Source organism: Chrysochloris asiatica, unplaced genomic scaffold, assembly GCF_000296735.1.
Source record: "Chrysochloris asiatica unplaced genomic scaffold, ChrAsi1.0 scaffold00062, whole genome shotgun sequence".
Lineage (NCBI taxonomy): Eukaryota > Metazoa > Chordata > Mammalia > Afrosoricida > Chrysochloridae > Chrysochloris > Chrysochloris asiatica.
Window position 1 is genome coordinate 3,989,988 of NW_006408580.1, and position 5,553 is coordinate 3,995,540.

General features: G+C 37.8%; 1 pseudogene; it reads left to right on the forward strand.

The window, feature by feature from the left end:
- Positions 1-207: 207 nt before the first annotated feature.
- LOC102840463 lies at positions 208-1,104 on the forward strand (annotated as a pseudogene).
- The last annotated feature ends 4,449 nt before the right edge of the window (positions 1,105-5,553 follow it).

Genomic DNA, 5,553 nt, shown 5'->3' on the forward strand with positions numbered 1-5,553 from the left:
GTGATCAAAGGGAACTTTGATGTTACCTATCATGGTGGGTTTCTTTCTTTATTTATTTAAAAGGAATATTATTCAAGCATACTGATGTAGTTAAATGTAAATTATAATGAAAACAAAGAAAATCAAGAAGTATATTTTAAGCTTTTCCGCCCAGCAAGCAACTCCTCTTTCGTCTGCTTCTTGGACTCATCTTTGCTCCTCCCTCAAATGAAGAAACCTAAGCTGCAGGAGACTTCGGCCTCTCTGAACTTACCAAAGGGAGAAAAAGAACAGCAGGAAGCAATTGAACATATTGATGAAGTACAAAATAAAATAGACAAACTTAATGAACAAGCCAGTGAGGAGATTTTGAAAGTAGAACAGAAAAATAACAAACTCCGCCAACCATTCTTTCAGAAGAGGTCAGATTGATTGCCAAAATTCCAAACTTTTGGGTAACAACATTTGTCAACCATCCACAAATGTCTGCGTTGCTTGGAGAGGAGGATGAAGAGGCACTACATTATTTGACCAGAATTGAAGTGACAGAATTTGAAGATATTAAATCAGGTTACAGAATAGATTTTTATTTTGATGAAAATCCTTACTTCGAAAATAAAGTTCTCTCCAAAGAATTTCATCTGAATGAGAGTGGTGATCCATCCTCAAAATCAAAATCTGAAAAGGATTTGACAAAACGCTCAAGTCAAACACAGAATAAAGCCAGCAGGAATAGGCAGCATGAAGAACCAGAGAGCTTTTTTACTTGGTTTACTGATCATTCTGATGCAGGTGCAGATGAATTAGGAGAGGTTATCAAAGGTGATATTTGGCCAAATCCGTTTAAGTACTCTGGTTCCTGATAGGAATGATGAAGAAGCGGAAGGGGAAGAATAAGATGATGATGATGAAGAAGAAGGTTTGGAAGATATTGAAGAGGATGAAAATGATGATGATGATGAGGGAGAGGAAGGAGAGGATGAAGGAGAAAGTTGCAGTCTTTTTCTTCCCTTTTCTTTTTCCCCTCTTGCGCTCAGTCACCTTGTTCTGGAGATCTTTCTCTCCTTTGCACCATGGTTCTCAACTTATTTGCCGGGAGGCGGGGAATATCTTGAGCAGATATAGTGAGAAAAGAATCTCTACCCCTTTCTGTTCCCAAATTAATTTTTATCCTTTCCTGTCTCAACAAAAACTATGGAATCAACACACCACCGTGCTCTGTGGGAAAAAAGACAACCTTCTGCTCCCTTCGCTCTGCTGGAAGCTGGAGGGTGCTAGGCCCCTGTGTAGTCGTGCATAGAATTCTAGCTTTTCCCCTCCTCTCTCTGTATATTGGGCTCAGAGATTACACTGTGTCTCTATGTGAATATGGATAGTTAGCATTTACCAACATGTATCTGTCCACTTTCTCCTGTTTAAAAAAAAAAAAGAAGAAAAAAAAAACTTTTTTAAAAAATGAGCCTTTAGAAGGTCAACAAAGGGTGGGTTTGAGATGCTTGGATGGGTTAAGTGGACATTTTTACAACATGGCTTCTCCATTGGCATGTTTAATTGTGATGTGTAATGGACATCCTTGCAGTTTAAGATGACACTTTTAAAATAAAATGCTCTCCTAATGATGACTTGAGCCCTGCCACTCGATGGGAGAATCAGCAGAACCTGTAGGATCTTATATGGAATTGACATTCTCTATTGGAATTTTGTTCCTGTTTATTTTTAAAAATTCTTTTTGTTTCACTGGAAAGGAAAGATGCTCAGTTTTAAACTTCAAAAGTGTACAAGTTGCTTTGTTACAATAAAACAAAGGATTTGATTCTTTTCCCTCAGAACAGATAAACTTAAAAGATATCCAAGTTTGACTTGTTTATAACATATTGTTGTCAAACTTTGTCACCATAACTCCACAGTTTTTGATAATGCACTTTTGCAGGATGACCTCGGGGCTATGTGGATTGAGTAACGAAATTTGAATCAAATATTAAAGACTTTGTAGCTGGAAAACATTGGGTACAATTTGCCATTTTTTAAAAGAATTCACATTGGGGAATACTAGGTTGTGCAAAACTCAGTTCTTAGTATGTGTATCATTGCCTTTTATCTCAAATTGGTATTTAAAATATGGGACCTTATTTATGTGGATGTAATCATGATTCAAGGAGCTCTGATAGCGTAGTGGTTACGAATCGGGCTGCTAACCTCAAGGTCAGCAGTTCAAAACTACCTGCAGTTCCACGGAAGAAAGATGAGGCGTTCTGCTCCCGTAAAGATTTACCGCCTCGGAAACCTTGTGCAGGGTCACTATGAATCGGAACCAACTCCAGGGTACTTAACAACAACAACAATCATGATTCAGTGCCTGCCACCACCATCAGATCTGGTGCTCTAATGTCAAGTCAGTGCAGGGCAATTGCTGGCATGTCTTCACTGGCACTTCATGTTTCTAGCTCCCATAAGTTTGTGTTGGTGGTGAGAAACTCAGGAGTACTTTTTTGTCTCAAGTACCAGCTCTAGTATAACTAGTATAAAGCTATCAAATGAGACTCATGTGAATCTGGGTGAGATGATGGAGTCTGCTAAATGCCATTGTGCATAAATGTCATTTTGAGAAGCTATTTAACCCAATGCCAAATCTTTTTTAATGCTGTAAAATACAGTAGCTAAATCAATGCCACTTTGTTTTTTACAAAGATGAATCAATGGCCGACCTGGGCAAATTCAAAGCTTTTGACGTATAAAACTTTATAAATGGAACAATTCCATTAGGAGGCAACGTGTAACAAAAATGGTTTAGATAGGTAGTATGTAATTTATTTCCACACATCTCTGTATTTAGTTAATACATCATTGTACTGGTCAAGAATCTTGCTTCGATAAAGGAACATAAAGATTTTTTTTTGGACTGGGGTCATTCTCATTGTTTTGTAAAGAAATTTCATCTGGTTTTAGGTTTAGATGATGATAAGCTTTTTGGATTTTTGGCTTGCTATTTCATCCTTAGTTATGTGGTGGGAGGGCAGGATGGTGGGGAAACTAAAAATTTATAAAAAGGTGGTTGTTGCTAAGTACCATTGAGTTACAGTGGTTGGTGAGTTTGAACCGGTGACCTTGTGGTTCAAACCAACTTTGTTCTTGCAGTAGCACACCATGACTCTATGAAAAGGTAGAGCTGGTCAATAAAAAGAAAATGCCACCCCCCCCCCAAAAAAAGAAAGAAGTATACTTTACCTGTTAAAGTTCTTTACATACACAACACACAAAAGCACAGATGCAAGTACATTTGGAAGAAACCAGACACTGATATTAATGACATTTATCTCTGGGTCATTGGATTGTAGATGATTTCTTCTCTTCTTTGTGTTTTCCTTATATTTTCTAAGTATTATATAATAAATATGTAGTCCCGATGTGGTGCTGCAGGATAAGTGCTTTACCACAAGGTCAGTTTTAATGACAAGGTGGGAGGTTCAAACCCACTAGCCGCTCCTTGGAAACCTTATACAGGGTCACTATGAGTCAGAACTGACTCGACGGTACTTAAAAACAACAACATATAATAAATATATGTGTATTTAAACTAGAAAAATAATGAGAAGAATCTATTGGAAAATTCCCCCATAGAACAAAGATGAAATTTAAATGACCTATCATGGTGTGGGGGAAAAAAATCCACTCTGTTTGTGGAAATTTGATTTACAATGAAAACGTCATTTTTAGCCCAGGCAGGCAAAGATTACATAGGTTGAAACTATTCACTGTTGTTTAGGATGTAGGATCCACTTCATATGCTTCTTGGTGGCAGGATAAAGGAAGCAGCCTTTCTAGAGATTGTTAAGTGCTGTTGAGTCAGTTCCAATACATAGCAACCCTATATAGGATATTCAAGGCTGTAAATCTTTACGGGAGCAGAAAAAAAAATCTTATCTTTCTCCCACAGAGAGGCAGGTGCCTTGAACTGCCAACCTTGTAGCTAGCTGGCCAGTGCTTATCCTACAGAGCTATAGTGCTTCCCCTTCTGGAAATGTGTTACTGTCTTTAAGTGCTGTTGAGTCAATTCTGACTCATAGTGACCCTGTATAGGGTTTCCAAGGAGCTGTTGGTGGCTTTGAACTGCCAACCTTATGTTCAACACTCCAATGCTATCCTATAGTGTCACAATGAAAAACCCTTGAAATATCTGCATACTTCGACCCAGTAATTACACTTCTGGAAAGTTATCCTAAAAAGAAAATCAAAGATGTAGAAAATTGCTGACATATAAAAATAGTCATAGCAACATTATTTAATATCAAATATTTGAGAATACCATAAATGCACAAATAGAGGACTGATAAAAAAGGAAAATACACATGCACACATACACACATGCAAGCTATGATGCCACATATGTTGTTTAAGTTAGAAATCCTTTAACAGATACCTAATAATATAGGGAAATGCTAAGGATATAATTTTAAATAAAGCAAGACACACAACTATATTCCCAATTTGATTCCAGCTTTCTAAGAGAAAGAAACAAAACCTAAAAGAATGCATGTGTACAAATGTAATTGTGTAAATGAATGTATATGTAGAAAAAGTCTACAAGGAGATGGAATGGAATATTAACAAGAGTTTTCATTCGGTGCATCTTTATGCATTTCTCTATCACCAGATTCTCTTTGTGAATCCATTAGAAACATGTAAATGCATATTGTAATTTTTAAGAACTTTATTTAAAAAACAGGCAGTGGTCTGATGATTTCTTTTCTCAAAATTACCTCTGACAGGCTGATTACTTTCATGTCTCTCTCCAGTCAACTTTGTAATTCACTCTGATCTCACCAGGAGCTTCTTCCTTGCTCTGTAAATCTTGTGCTGGCCTTTAGCCAAGAACAATAAAACCTGATCTGAGCTGCTCTGAAAGTTCAGTCAATAGAAACAAAAAGAATTTATATTTTTGCTCTCTGCTAAATGCTCTTTTCTTCCTACCACAATCCCTGAAATTGCTAAATTGCTGGCTCTATACCAAATCAGGGACTAATGGGCAAACTATTATGGATATTTCTTGATCTTAGCATGTCATTCCTGTTAATATTAACATATTATGAAAAATGAATCTATTGGAAATAATGACTTCATATGAATAAAATGCCAGTCTTCATAAATACTAAAAGAAGCATACTCATGTGGGTCAACGTATGTCTACATATCATCGCTCATTTCTTTCCCATGGGGCCCCAAAACTAAGTGAATAAAGTTTGTGTTAGAAACAGGTCATCTCCTGAGGACTCCTGGGCCCAGAGTCAGTGACGTGGCCACGGAGGACTCAAGTGGAGAATGGAGCTGCCGGCTGATGTGAAGAGAGGGCATGTGCACAAGAACACCCACACTTGCAGATGGTACCCACGTGACTGGGACCGGATGACTGGATGATCAGAGCTCAACCAGGAGAAGAAAGAAGGGGGGTGGGGGAAGCGGTTGAGCTGATTCAATCTGATGAACTTGACCTATACCTACGAATGCAGTGACTCAAAAGAGGCAACAAATCCTTACAGCAAGAAACATTCCCACCCCCTCCACACACAGAGTAGACAG